This window comes from Gekko japonicus, unplaced genomic scaffold (genome assembly GCF_001447785.1).
Source record: "Gekko japonicus isolate JY-2015 unplaced genomic scaffold, Gekko_japonicus_V1.1 scaffold1, whole genome shotgun sequence".
Classification (NCBI taxonomy): domain Eukaryota; kingdom Metazoa; phylum Chordata; class Lepidosauria; order Squamata; family Gekkonidae; genus Gekko; species Gekko japonicus.
In genome coordinates this window covers 2654892-2670796 of record NW_015164181.1, presented here as the reverse complement: position 1 = coordinate 2670796, position 15905 = coordinate 2654892, and positions in this window count along the sequence as shown.

Below are 15905 nucleotides of genomic sequence, written 5' to 3'. Positions count from 1 at the left end.
CCGTCTGTTACCTGTCTACTGACCACCGACAACTGGCCTTTAACTCGTTGTACCATCGGGCCAGAACTTTATAACCAACTGACGCTGTTCCAAGCGGTACCCATTGCTTTAATTGTTATAATTTTTATCGTATTTTAATGTTTAATGTTTTAAACTGAAATTGTATTTAGGGTTGCCAGGTCTGGGTTGGAAAATACCTGGAGACTTTGGGGGTGGAGCCAGGAAAGGGCGGGGTTTGGGGAGGGGAGGGGCCTCAGCATGGTACAATGCCATAGAGGTCCCCCCCCTTCAAAGCAGCCATTTTCTCCAGGGGAGCGGATCTCTGTCAGCTGGAGATCAGCTGTAAAAGCGAGAGATTTCTAGGCCCCACCTGGAGGCTGGTAACCCTAATTGTGTTTATTCCAGAGGTCATTTCGGGGGGGAATGCGGGGGAACGCAGTTCCCCCGAGTGAGGTGCAGGGTGGCGGGGCACATGACAAAGCCCCGCCCCCTGCTTCCAGCCGCCCCGCTTCCGGCCCTCATTCAGCCAGGAGGAGGCAGGAGAAGAGGGAGCGTAAGTTGCTTCCTCCCCACCTCTCCCCACCCCTGCCTACCTGGGGCCAGGGAGGGCCTTGGCGGGGCTTCCTCGCACTCCCGCTGGCCTTGCAGGTCCACCGCCGGGCCCCTGATGTCAGGGGGTGTGGCATATGCTAATGAGTTATGCTAATGAGTTCCCCTAGCTCTTTTTCTATGAAATGACCCCTGGTTTATTCTAATGGTGTTACCTGAGGGTTCTTTCGATCATATGTGGTGGACTTGTGATAAAGCTGCAAACTTTTGGACAGAAGTCCATAGTGAAATGCAAAAGATTTTGAAATCAACTTTTAAAAAAGAACCCAAAATATTACTTTTAGGCCTTAAGATGGAAGAGGTAAATGTGACTAAAAGAACATTGTTGTGGTATTTGATTACTACTGCCAGAATGACATATGCGCAAGCCTGGAAGCAAGATAGAGTACCAGAAATTTGGGACTGGATAAAGAAAATGCTCTTTATGGCAGAAATGGATAAACTGACAAGGAAACTTAACAACAAAGAGGATCAAAAATTTATGGAAGAATGGATTGACTTTAAAGAATATATTGAAAATAACTGGGATGTAAAAAATAATTTACTTTGCTTCGACAATTACTAAGAACAGTATGTAACAGATTGAAAAAATGGTATAATGTTATAATGTTACCTGTTAAGAATTTAACAGGAGGGGGTGTAAAAGATGGTGAATTAAGATTTGATTTGTTTAAGGGGGTGGGAGCACTGTGGGAGGCTGAGTAGCGGGGATAGGAGAAAGTAGAAAAGGATATACGTGGAAAAGAAGAAATGTATTTTTGAATGTATTGATATATCCGATTAATAAAAGAGTTTTTTTTAAAAAAAAAAACTTTGCAACTGGATTTCACAGTTTGAAACAGCAAAATCCACTTGCAAATAATTGCTAAAATTCATTGAAAGTGCCTTATTTATTGTGTGTGACAGCGTCTTGCTAGATTAAACCATTTGCTTTGCTTTCCTTGCAAGTGAAGCTATAGGCAATCTTGAGTAGCAGGCCTTGAGCAAAATCCAGCAGAGCTAATACAGGGCCAGGGTCCCAGTACAATCCATGGTTCAGCAGTTACCCATTCCTAGCCTACAGAGATCAGCCACCCTGACCTCGATAGCCCAGCCTAGCCCGATCCCGTCAGATCTCTGAAACTAAGTAGGGTTGGCCTTGGCTAGTATTTGGAAGGGCAACCTACAAGGAATACCAGGGTCATGACGCAGAGGCAGGCAATGGCAAACCACATCTGAAAAGTCTCTTGCCTTTAAAAAAACAAGTCTAGCTCATCACCTAGTGGCGCATAACACTAAAAAAGAGCTAGAACTTGTGGTTGCAGGACAATCTTAGGCTCTCCTGGCTCTTCTACACACAATGCCATGTGATAATTAATTAATTAAGTGATCAGCCACCAACGTCATCGGGCTTTCATTATCACCACCCCAGTTGTCTTCTTTGTCTCCTTGCTTCTGCAGCCACCAGCGGCTTCAAAAACCCGACAAATCTGCAGGAAATCCCACCGTTCGAAAATCTACACAGCACACATGCGTACATGACAATGAAGTCAACCATCTCCCAGTACCCATGCAACAAAGAAAAATCAGGGCTTGTGCTCCGGGTTGGCAACGAATCAACTTGCAAGAATGACAACAGCCTGACTCGCTGCAACGGACCCCTGCCCTCACCAGGGCCTTACAGGTGAGCTTGGGCAGAGGAAATAACAGATTACTTTACTCAGGTAGAGCCAGAATTTCACCTTGTTTTTAATCAGGTGTGATCAGGGACCTTAGAACAACCCAGTTCTGAGCTTTACAGCCCAGCAGTTCAGGCTCAGCCAGTGGCAAAGAGACAAGAAGCCTCTGTCCATCATTGTTGTTGCCATTGGCCAGGTCTGAGCCACGTGCTCCTGAAGCCTTGCCAGCCTACCTGGGGCTTGGCTCTGCTAAGAACAGAGGGTTGCCAACCTCCAGGTAATGGCTGGAGATCTCCTGCTATTACAACTGATCTCCCGGTGATAGGTATCAGTTCACCTGGGGGAAATGGCAACTTTGGAAGGTGGATTCTATGACGATTTCCGCAGTAGTGAAATTCCCTGCATTGACATTTTTAGGACTGTACGTTATGTGAAATCTTGCGTAGTAGATTTTTCCTCACTAGATGTAAACCCGAAGTGTTCTCCTTCTTACCCTGCATTTCATGAACCCCCAGTTTTAGCGAGTTCTGAAAACGCGGGGTAAGAAGCAGAAAACTTCGAGTTTGCGCCTGGTGAGGAAAAATCTACTGCAGAAAATTTCACACCACGCGCAGTTTTTAAAATGTCAGTGTGGGGAATTTCACTCCTGCAGAAATGGTCTGTGTGGTATCATACCCCATTTATGCCCCTCCCTCTCCCCAAACCCCACCCTCCTCAGCTCCATCTCCCAAATCTCCAGGTATTTCTCAATCCTGAGCTGGCAACCCTATAAGAACTCATCTGGAACAGACCAGTGGCCCATCTATCCAACATCTTGTTTCACACAGCAGCCAGGCAGTTGTCCTGGAAGGCCGGCTCTTGGGGTCTAGGAGTCACCAAGACCTCCTGCTGGTATTGCCTCCTCACTCTGGTATTCTGGACATCGAGCTTCCCTTTACCCAGTTTGACTAGTGGCCAGTGATGGACCTCTCCTGTAGGCATCTGGCTAATTGCCTTTTAAAGCCATCGATGCTTGCAGCCATCACAGTGTCCCCTGCAGGGGTCATTTCGTAGAAAAAGAGCTGGGGGAACTCATTAGCATAACTCATTAGCATATGCCACACCCCCTGACATAAGGGGCCCGGCGGTGGACCTGCAAGGCCGGCGGGAGTGCGAGGAAGCCCCGCCAAGGCCCTCCCTGGCCCCAGGCAGGCAGGGGTGGGGAGAGGCAGGGAGGAAGCAACTTACCCTCCCTCTTCTCCTGCCTCCTCCTGGCTGAATGAGGGCCGGAAGCGGGGCGGCCGGAAGCAGGGGGGGGCTTCGTCATGTGCCCCGCCCCCCTGCACCTCACCCGGGGGAACTGTGTTCCCCCGCATTCCCCCCCGAAATGACCTCTGGTCCCCTGGCAGTGAATGGTAGTGGACAGTGCTGTCAAGTTGGAGCGGACTTACGGCAACCCTGTAAGGTTTTCAAAGCAAGAGAAGTTCAAGGTGGTTTGCCGTGGCCTGACTCTGAGGAGCAACCCTGGTGGTCTCCTCTCCAAGTACTAACTGTGTCCAACTCTGCTTAGCTTCTGAGATCTGATGAGATCGGGCTAACCTGGGCCATTGGTTTGATTACTTGTTGAGTAAAGAACTACTTTCTTCTGTTTGTCCTGAGCCTCTTGCCCACCAACTTCACTGGGTGCCTCTAAGGGATTAGGAGAAAAAGTCCTCTCTGTCTACTTTCTCCACCGCAGGCTTAATTTGAAAGGCTGGTATACGACTTGCTCCCGGCTGCCAACAGCCTCCATGGTAAAGGACCCCTGGTTGGGTAAAGGGTCAATCCATCTCTGTTTTAAGGGCCGGCCAGCCATACCTGGAACCAAATATGCATAAAAGGCTGGGTGATTTCCCACAAGCACTGCTCCGCGCTCACTCCTCCCTTTTGCCCCGATGGTACGTGTCAATTTCACACAAGCTGCTGCACGGCCGCATTTTGCCCCGCAGCTTTGTGCTTATTTTCCCCGCGTCTACTCAATCCTCAAAAAACAGGATTGAGTAGACGCGGGGGAAATCGCACGAAGCTAGGGGGCAAAATGCGGTCGCGCAGCAGCTTGTGTGAAATTGACACGTACCATCGGGCCAAAGAGAAGAGTGAGCGGGGAGCAGTGCTTGTGGGAAATCACCCGCTGAGTGTGTGCAGTTCTGGTCACCCCATCTCTACAAAACAGATATTGTAGAGCTGGAAAAGGTACAGAAAAAAGAACCATATGAGGTTAAGAGGCCCTGCAGCGACTAGCACGGCAACGGTCGTTGGATGTTCTGCCCCCACATGGATACGGTGTGCTGTTGCCCTTGTCTTCTGGGTGAAATTAAGAGCCCCTTGACTCTGAGTCTGAGATGGCTTTGAAGAGACCTATTGGAACACCTTAACGTTGGAGAAGTCTTAAGGACTGATCTACCTTTTTGAACAGTGATCTAGTAAATTAGCAGTGTTTTGCTGAGTGGTGTAAGGATGCCAGCCTCCAGGTGGGACCTAGGGATCCCCCAGAATTACAGGTCATCTCCAGACTACTGAGATCAGCTTCCCTGGAGAAAATGGGGGCTTTGGAGGCTGGACTCTAGGACATTGTACCCCACTGAGGTCCCTGCCCTCTCCAGGCTCCATCCCCAAATTGATTGAATTACTGGTTTCAGATCTGCCCGAACCAATGTGTCTCTAATACTAGTTGTTTTATGGAAACCAATCTGTGGCTTTTCCCTGCATCCCGGGATGTCCCCAACAATGTGCCAATTCTTCATAATCGCTCTTTTAATCGAATAAGCCAAAGGGGTAAAATGTATGGCTCAATGTATGCCTACCCTAGATTTTGTAATGGTCTCTTTAAACAGCTCATTTCAGTCTCTCCTAAAACGTGCGTAGTCTATGATCTCACGTGGATAACCGCTCTCTTGAAACTCTCTCTTGAAACCTTGTAGCTTCTATCTGATAGTCCATTGGACCATTCCCATCCCCAAAGTGCCAGGAGTTTCCCAACCTGGATCTGGCAACCCTACTCCGCATCCCCCACTGGTGGCTGAAGGTACCTGGCAACCCTAGGTTATGGTGTTTGAATGTTTTTATTTATTCTATTCCTCCCCCCCCCCCTTTATTATCCACCTTGGGTCCCAGTGGTTAGGGTCATCGCTAAGTCGTACACTGCTTACAGGAAGCTGCTGGTGACCACTCAATAGCAACAGAGACACATTAGTTTGAGAGAAGGTTCTTGTATGTTGGTTGGTTATCAGTAGCTTTTGCTACACTCAAGCTAGACCTAAAGACAAAGCTGGAAGTTTAAACAGGGCAGGGGCTTCTTTGTCCGTTCTAAACTTTGCCCTGAATCCCCCCCCCCCCGGTTAAGCACAGAAGTTTGTTCTCCTAGCCCCATGCCCTGAATCTGTCTCAGAAGTTAAACAGCCACGCCAATCCTAACTATTTTGAAGCCTGGGGCAAAAACAGTTTCTGACATCCAGAGCTATCCCTGATCTGTTGGGCCGGATTTTCCACTTTGCAGTCGGTGCAACGGACTGGAATGAGAGCAAAGATTAACAGCCTCACCAGTTCCGGCAGCCAAGAGTCAGATTTCTATTCTGTTCTAAACAATCACGTGAACCTGCATGATACAGAAAATATTATCGGAGTATGACCAATGCATGACATACAGAGTGATCCCTTTTTGGTACTTTAAAGAAGACATATCTACATTTAACCAGGAACCTGTTTCATGAGATGGGAATCCCCGTTTCATTCTTTGGGCAGTACCTTCTTTGCCCGCACGGATGGTGATTTGTAGACTGCTGCTGCAATTTGTTCGTGCCACAACATCTTAACACCGTGTTTTTATGTGTGTGTGAGAATGGCCATGATTTGATGATGAATAACGATTTTCAGCTAGCAAACTTGACTGCCTGACTACTTGTGCATTCAGCGCCAGATCTAGGATTTGGGGACCCTCCATAAGAGTTGAGAGCTCTTTTGCCTTATCACTGATCCTCTGTGGTGCTCCAAAGAAAGCTGAGAACAGCGGCCCTGTTGGGGGCAGTGGGCCCTTTGTAGCCAAGCAAATGCCCCATCTTGCTAGCCTCTTCCTGTATTGATTCAGTGTACTGATTAGACTCCTGTGTGTGTTTGTGTTTGTGTGTGTGTTTGTGAGGTAAACAGAGGTCATTTCGTAGAAAAAGAGGTGCAGGAGCTCATCAGCATAACTCATTAGCATAACTTATTTGCATATGCCACACCCCCTGACATCACCGGAAGTGTGTCAGAAGGCAACACCCAGGCTCCACTGGACTGTTTTGGATCCCTAGCTATCGGGGGGAGGGGGGAAACGTGCAATTCTGTCCTCGCAGAGGAGGGAGAGCTTGTACCTGAATAAATCTTGGTCTTAAAGGTACCACTGGACTGTTTTGGACCGGGGGGGCGGAGGGGGTTCTGCAACTTACCTGGCTGCTTCTTGCTCTGACTGAGGGCTGCTGGGAGCAGGGGGTGGGGTTTGTTGCATGTGCCCGCCCCCTGGGCTCTTTACTGCCGGAGCGCTGCTCCTGTACGCTCCTGCAGGAAATGACCCCTGGAGGTAAAGCACTCCAAACTTTCCCCCTCAAGGGTTAATTTGAATGGTAATGGGCTCATTCACTCTGCAGGTATTACTAATTGATCTCTTGGCCTACACAGTCCTTATCATCTTCAAGGCCAAAGTCGGAAACATGGTAATAAGCTTCTCAGGAGAACCTGCAGGCACCGTATGGGGGGGGAGGTCAGGAGTGGTGAAGTAACTTTCTAGAGGATTCCAGCAAGACTGTGTGCTTATTGGGTGTCATCATTGCCTGATGTTGCTTGACCAAAAAATATAATTGAGCAAAGACTCTGGATAAGAAAGCTAGCTTGAATTCTGATGGACGAAAGGCCTGAACTATGTCACACTTGAATTGCTAACAATGTAGAGAACGCCTGAGCTAAGGTGTTTGATTCTTGGATTTAAGGTTTGTGCCATCTAACACAAGCCTTGGAAAGTGTTAGAAAGTTAAGCTAGTTCTCTTGCTTTCCCGCTGTATGATTCTGAGATGATGTGTTGCCGGCAGTTCAAACCTTTATTTTTTCTAGAAATTAAATAAACTATATAAAACTTTTAAATAAAATTGTGTGCAACTGCCCTGGGGACTGACGGGGTTCAGCCTGGGACTTCTTGACAGTGTGTGTGTGTGTACATGTGTGTGTACATGTGTGTGTGTTTTAAACTCAACACGGTTTGCCAAACATCTGGGGTTCATTCAGCTTCCTGGAAATTTGTCAGAGTATGTTAGGACCGGTGATAACGATGCAGTCTAGCAAGGAATCGCTTTTAAAAAAAAAAAAAAAAAAAATTCCATTCTATTTCATTTTCAGAGTGAAATTCCTTGTCATGGACTCTAACGGCTCCAAGGCAGAGACAAGATGGTCTGGTCCGATCACACTGAACAAAGGTACAGCAGACCAAAACACAGGCTTCCAGAACAGGGTGGGTGAGGCGGAATGAAGATACCACTGGAGCAGTATTTCCTCTAAGCTGAGTTAGTGCGAGCTAGCTCACAGTTTTTTAGCCTCCGGCTCACACATTTTTGTCTTACCTCAGGAAGGATGGCTCCAGAGCAAATTAATTTATGCAGCAGCCAAACTGCTCGCTCACAACTTTAATACCAGTAGAGCACAAAGTAGAATTTTTGCTCACAAGACTCCACAGCTTAGAGGGAGCATAGCCCTGGAGTAATCTGCTAGACAGGTGGGCTTGTAAGCATCAACGTCAGGGCGGTCATCTCCAAATAAAGATGGTTTTTGTTTGTTTGTTTGCCATACCCCCAACAACAGTTACTGGCCGTCCCTTTTCGTTCTGGTGGTGTTTGTATTTTTATTGAATTAGTGCATAATTTTAAACTGGGCTTTTTTTGTAGAAAAGGCCCAGCAGGAACTCATTAGCATACTAGGCCACACCCTGACACCACAGCTCATTAGCATATTAGGTCGCAGCCCCCTGTTTCCAGAAGTGTGGTCATCCAGCCACACCCACCTTTTGCTTGTTATTGTTTACCTTGTTTGTTGTCAAAACCCAGGGCCTTTTTTTGTAGCAGGGACTCCTTTGCATGTTAGGCCACACACGCCTACTCTAGCCAGTCCTAATGAGTTTCTGCTATTGGGTGTGGCCTATTATGCTAATGAGTGCCTGTTGGGTGTGGCCAACTCAGGAGCCAGCTGGAACTCCGTTCCTGTGCGTTCCTGCCCAAAAATAGCCTTGATTTTAAATGTATTTTTAATTGTTCAAATTTTTAAATGTTTTTTTTTTTATGTTCACTGCCTTGGGGCCCATGATGAGGTGGAAAGGTGGCATAGAATGTGTTTTGTAATAATAAATAAATAAGATTGGCCTCTCAGTGGCAGCCTATCGTGAAGCCATGGGGTGCTATTGACAGCCGCAGAGTGCAGTAATGGGACCCATAAGGCTTGATGGCCAAAGAAGGGTCCCAGGTTCAGTCTCCAGTTAAAGAGTTTCAGGTTATCAGTGCTGGGGAAATCTTTTCTCTGCCTGAAACCCTGAAGAGCCATTGCTGCTCAGATTGCATAACACTGGCTTAGACGGACCAATGGTCTTTCTTATTGGGAGGGTAGAGTCCTGTGGATGGAGGCCACGCTTTGCACACACAGAAGGTCCCTGCCCTCTCCCATTAAAAGATCTCAGCAAATGCTGAGAAACACCTTCCTAGGCCTGCCAGTCGAGATTAGAGCACGCAGGGACAGATGAGCTCAAGGGTCTGACTCTGTATAGGACGTCTTCGTATAATCAACCTCCTGAATAGATGCTTTGGAGAAACACTAACTGAGGGTCCTTGACCTGCGTCAGCCACTGAACACATGGCTCTAGGGCAATGCTCCCCTTAAGCTGGGGAGTCTTGTGAGCAAAAATTCTACTTTGTGAGCTACTGGCATTAAAGTTGTGAGCAAGCAATTTGGCTACGGCACTAAATTAGATTGCTCTGGAGCCCTCCTTCCTGAGCGAAGACAAAAATGTGTAAACTGGAGGCTAAAAAACTGTGAGCTAGCTCACACTTACTCAGCTTAGAGGGAACACGTGGGTCTAGGGTAAGGGAAGAGATGCAGGGTAGGGATCCCCCAGCAGATCTCAGTGTTAGAAAGAGGACACGGGAAGGCTGATAGCAGTGGATCTGTACAACTGGTGCTCTACCAAGCCAACAGCTGCTTCCCACCTGCTGATCATTCCATAGACTGTCTGGTGCCTGGCAGTCGTGTGGAAACTCCAGGCCCCTTACAGGCCACTGTACATAGTTGATGGGACTGCCTTTGGCTGGGTCGGTCACCAGTTGCACAAGCTTGCACAACAGCTAACCTGTGATCACTCTTTAGCTAGGCTCTGGGGGGTTGTTTGTAATCCAGGCTGCTCGAGAAGAAGATTATGGGCAGACAGCTGGAACCAAGACATGCCTCCCCTTCCTTTTTGTCATCCACTCTAGCTCAGGCTCGGCAAACTCTGGACACGTGGCCCGGACGTCGCAGCGGAGACATGATTGTCATCACCGTCATCCTTTCCACCCTCTGCGGGGTCGTCACCCTTGGCTTTCTTTGCACTGTCTGCTATGAATGGTAAGGGGCTCGAGCGAGAATCCTAGAGTCTCAGAAGGAGCGTTTAAGCTGCACAGTCCCCATGCCCCTGCCTGCACACATCTGGGTGAAAGCAGCACGAAGTTGTTCTCCCAATCGTCAGTTGTGGCTCTTCTTGTTGTGTGTTTTTGGGTTTTTTTTGTATTTTTCATATGTGTGTGTACGCGCACATGTGTGGACACCTGGAAGTCGTGGCGACCTCTGGTGACTGACCCCTACTGGGGGCTTGGAGGATATTCAGAGAGGTGGCCGAATAAAGCCTGCCCCCAACTCCCGGCTGCTGGTATTCCAAGGAGGTCTCCCATCCAAGTACTTGCCAGACTCAACCCTGCCAGTTTCGTGCAGTGGTTAAGTGCGCGGACTCTAATCTGAGAGAACTGGGTTTGATTCCCCACTCCTCCACAGCTGTGGTTGGCCCATCTGAAAAGGTTATCAGCAATAGAAAGAATGGGTCGGAAGAGGTGATAAAAAATAATCAAAGGTCCAAAGCAGGTTCCTTATGAAAAGGGCTTTTAAGTTTAGAGAAGGAAGGGCAGGGAAGACACAATAGATGTTTACTGAATTATACATAGTGGGGAAGAACTAGACGGAACTTTTTCCTTAAGAGAGCCAGTTTGGTGTAGTGGTTAAGTGAGCGGACTCTAATCTGGGAGAACCGGGTTTGATTCCCCACTCCTCCACTTGCACCTGCTGGATGACCTTAGGCAAGCCATAGTTCTGACAAGAGCTGTTCTTGAAAAAGAGCTGTTCTTGTCAGAGCTCTCTCAGCCCCACCTACCTCGCAGGGTGTCTGTTGTGGGGAGGGGAAGGGAAAGGAGTTTGCAAGCCGCTCTGAGACTCCTTTGGGTAGTGAAGGGCGGGGTATAAATCCAAGCTCTTCTTCTGCTGCTGCTTAGCTTCAGAGATCTGACGAGATCAGGCTTGCCTGGGCCATCCAGGTTGGGGCTGTTGTGCCTCTTCTGGACGCTAACATCACTTCTCTGTTTCGACAGCTTCAAGCTTTGGAGGAATGGCCCCCCAGAGAATGTCGAGCAGCAGCATCAGGATCGCTTCCAGTCGGGTCACTATGACACCCACCACATCCCCGCTACCCCACCTGTGCCACCTCCACCCCCAGTGGACACACCTGGTCCTCAACTCATCAGTACCTCTTCTTAGAGCCTTACCTGCACAGACTGTTTTATCTCCCCCTTTTGACTTTCCCAGTTGTTCCTCTTGGCAGCCACAGCCAGGCCCGCCCACCTACTCCTGCTGTGTTTCTGTCCGGCCCTGTCTTATACCTTTTTCCTGATTATAACTGAAAAAAATAAAGTCTGTATGTCCAGAAAATACCAGGGAGCTACTCAGGGCTTTAGAGGAAAGACTAAAACCAGCTGCATTGCCCCTCGAAACTCTGGTTCAGCTCCACCCACCGCATGAAGGGCCACCCAGACAGCACAGTCCCACCCACCTTGCAAGCTCATTGGTTCATCTTGGTTAGCCAGGTTTGTCGGGTCGCTAACCTCCAGGAGGTGGCTGGAGATCTCCCACTATTATAAATTATCTCCAGGTGACAAGAGACCAGGTCACCTGGAGAAAATGGCTGCTTTGGAAAGTGGGTCTGTGGCATTATAACCCCAAACCCCGCCCTCCTCAGGCTCCACCCCTAGAATCTCCAGGTATTTCCTGACCTGGAACTGGCAACCCTACAGGTTTGGGACAAAAATAAATAGCTTTGGGCCTTGTCTGTCTGACTGTTTCAGGAGGTTTCAGAAAGCCGTTATCTCCCCAGCTTTCCTGCCAATACCCCACTCTGCCCAATTTCTTTCCCAGTCCAATTTAGGCAAACGCTGCTACCGTCTTCCCTTCGGAATCCATGCTCTGGTTCTGCCCTTTCCGCTGTTTCAGAGATATAAATTGGGACCTGTCACACCTTTTCCTCTGCCTCCCCACCTGCTCCACATACCATTCTACTCTGCAACATCCCGGCCTCCACATGCCAAGTTAATAAACTGGTGGTAACAACAGTCCCAATATGTGTAAAGGAGACCTTTATGACATTTAATTTCACAACAGATGGGGTGTTTGTAGATCAGGTACTGGAACTCAGCAATGTGTATTAAGTGGAGAAGCAGACGTGCGGAATAAGGAAGGGAAGAAGCGGTGGTTGGCCATTGTATCCATATGCATGCGTTTACACTCGAGCTCAATAGAGACTGGGAAAGGTCTGCTCACTTCAGAAAGTTGTTGTCCCACTCTCGAACTTTACGGGCACGCATGAACACATTAAACGGCTTTTTACTGAATCAGACCAACAATCCATTAAGGTCAGTATTGTCTGTGCAGGCTGGCAGCAGCTGTCCAGCGGGCAGAAGTCTTTCACATCACCTCCAATCCCCAGGTGGGACCTGGCCCCGCTGGTGGACCTCCTGATGACATCTCAGTTTTGGCCACCGTGTGACACAGAATGTTGGACTGGATGGGCCATTAGCTTGATCCAGCATGGCTTCTCTTATGTTCTTATCACCTATGACCTCATCCTTTTTTAACTGGAGATGCCGGGGATTGAACCTGGGATCTTCTGCATGCCAAGCAGATGCTGTGGAAATAATCGCTTGTTGCATTCAAATGCATAGCGCCCGTCCCTGGGATTGTTTGATTGTCTGTTACCGTTGATTGTTTGTTACCATTATATTTAGAATATATTAGAATTACCTCTATCCCCTCCCAGGCTTTCTGTTTCTTGTGTATGCATACGTGTCTGCCAGTGGTGTGCATAATGCTTCATGCGTCTGATGAAAGCGGGTTCTCCTGGCTCACAAAAAGCTTCTACCGCCATCTGTGGAGGTGCCACAAGATTCCTTGTTGCTTTCATGCTTGGTTTCTGTGCCCCCTCCTCCGAATGTGATCTCTCCTTTATCATGCCGCTGCTCTTTCAAATGTAGAACTGTTTGAATCTGTATATTAAATCAGTTCTTGTGTTCGTAAGTATGATCGTAATCCATCAGGAGACCTTTTGTACATAGGGTTGCCAATCTCCAGGTGGGGACTGGAGATCTCCCGGTATTACAGTTGTTGTCCAGCCGACAAAGATCAGTTCCCATCAAGAAAATGGCTGCTTTGAAGGGTGGACTCTATGGCATCGTACTCTGCTGAGGTCCCTCCCCTCCCCTCCCCAAACCCTGCCCTCCCCATGGTCCACCCCCAGAATCTCCAGGTATTTCCCAACCCAGAGCCAACAACCTTTATTTGTATATCTATCAGGGCCTCTGACTTCAGGGCTTTTTTTGTAGCAAGAGCTCCTTAGGCCACACACCCCTAATGTCGCCAATCCTCCAAGAGCTTTCAGAGCTCTTCTTACAGGAGCTACTGTAAGCTCTCGGAGGATTGTCTAAATTAGGGGTGTGTCGCTTAATATGCAAATGAGTACCTGCTACAAAAAGAGCCCTGTCAACCACAGGTAAACACTGGAATTTCAAATATCTGAGGCTTCATTTTTAATTCTGTTTGCTCCCCCCTGAATTGGCCACAAAGAAAATCTCCAGGAACTTTTGTATAACTTCTTTGAGAGTCATCTGTTTAATTTCCAGTGAGCCTGTGTGTTCATTTTTGTTTCATATACACTGAACACACATATGGATTATGTCTAGTTTGGTCTGTCTTGATCTTCCATGGGCCTTCATCACCCCTCCATTAGTCAGGTTCTGCATGCGGGGTGTAGGGTTCCCCGTTACTTACCAGGCACTCTTTTCATTTAGGTCCTACGTTGCCTGGAGCAGTTACCTGTCATCATGTTGATGGTGGTGGATTTTAATAATGCCATCACTTCCTGGGAGGGGTGTGCAAAAAGCAAGATGCCATATTGCATCCTTGCAACCTACCATGAGGAACGGGGGTGAGTGTTTGTGTGTGTGTGTGTGTGTGTGTGTGTGTGTGTGTGTGTGTGTTAAGAGCCATCGAGTCACTTCTGACCGATAGTGACCCTATGAATGAGTGACCTCCAAAACATCCTGTCAACTTGGCAAAATGTATAAAGGTGCTTTGAGTCCTTGTTGGAAATGTGAACAGCATGAAGGAACATTTCACCATATGTGGTGGACACACAAGAAAGCCAATTTTTTATATATATACAATTCATTTATTAATTCAGACTCTTTCCTTTTGGGACTGATGGAAACTCAGCTAGAAAGAAGTCATGGAACTTTGTTTTTATATATCACGACGGCAGCGAGATGACTATATGTGTAAAGGTGGGAGAGTCCAGTATTGCCTACAATAGAGGAAAGGTTGGTGAAGGTGTTAGAACTTGCAGCAATGGCTAAACTCGCTTCATTGATCAGAGAAAAGACAAGTTCATTTATTGGAAACCCCTTGTAGACTTCTTGCATGAAACAGACAATAATGACTTGATGATTTGTGGATCTGATTAATAAGAAATTTCGAATCAATAGAAAAAAGAGAGCTTTTTTTTGTAAACATAGAGTAAGAGGGGGAAATTGTAACCATGCTTATATTTGTTGCAGAGAAAACCGGAAGCCTCGTCCTTCTATCGTTTTTTAGTTTCGTGGCTTCCTTGATGGAGTCAATCAATCTCATGTCGGGTCTTCCTCTTTTCCGGCTGCCTTCAACTTCCCCCAGCGTTGCTGTCTTTCCCATTGACTCGTCTTCTCAGAATGTGACCAAAGTATGATAGCCTCTGTTGAGTCCTTTTAGTTTCTAAGGAGAGTTCAGGCTTGATTGGATCTAGAACCCATTGATTTGTCTTCTTGGGAGTCCACAGTGGAGTCCATAAAACTTTCCTCCAACACCACTTTTCAAATGAATCAACTTTCTTCCTGTCTGCTTTCTTCACTGTCCAACTGTCACATCCGTGCATAGTAATGGGGGATACTTTGGCATGAATTATCTTGATACACTTAAGAATCTTTTCTAGATCCTTCACGGCCGCCCTTCCTAATCTCAGGCGCCTTCTGATTTCTCGAGGATGCATGAAACTCTGTTTTCAATCCAGTAAGCACCCCCCCCACCACCATGTTTGGGTCACCCTAGAGCAGAGGTGTTGAACTCATTTGTTACAAGGGCCGGATCTGGCATAAATGTCACTTTGTTGGGCCAAACCATGCGTGTCATAAAACAAAATGGCAGGTACAGGAAATATAAACTGTAAGGACAGCAGCTGGTAAGCTCCGAGCTGATGTATCCTCACTGCAAGTCCTCATGCATTGGGAGGGAGGTGCAAAGGAAAACCCACATGGGCGGACTGGACAGCCAGCAGTGCAGCACTGGGCAGATGCTCCCACGCTGCCTGACTGCTGCAGAGAAAGTTGTTCTGCCATGCTGAAGCCATGATCAGGGTGGCTCTGCCCACTCTCCCCTGAGCAGTCTCCTGGTCCCTCTCTTACACTAGATGCTTGCGGGCCGCATAAAAGCCCTGGATGGGCCTGATCCGGCCCCCGGGCCTTATGTTTGACACCCCTGCCCTAGAGACTTCTGCAGCATCCCTTATGGGCTGCCACAACTTCTCATTCTCTGACTTCACTCTTTAAGACAGTTTTTTCAGCCCCTGTGTTTTCCCTCTTGCTGTGCAGGAGAGAATTCATGCAGATCTATTTTCAAAAGGTGACAAAGGATCGATGCTCTCTTTTCCTTTTTTCCCCCCCACCGCAGTAATGAGAGAACTCGCCCTCCTCGCCTTTCCCTTTTATGGAGCTCAGTACAGAAGCTTCCTCACAGTATCCAGGCCAAGAGGAACTAGGTGGGAAGGCCAGCACTGAAAATACCTCCCTTCCACTGAGGTGTGACACTATGTGGCAGCCAGTGCGAAAAGGGCTCCGCCTGTACCACACACATTAACCTGCAATGCATTCCAAGGCGAGGGCGAAGAGAGGGGATAGGGTAGGCCATAAGCCTCTCAGGCAGTAGAGTTTGCTTTGCGCCCCATGCCTGAAAGGAAGGAAAGGTGTGGCAAGGAGGATGTTCATCAGTAATAGGAGAGTGTGAACCTCAGCATTCATG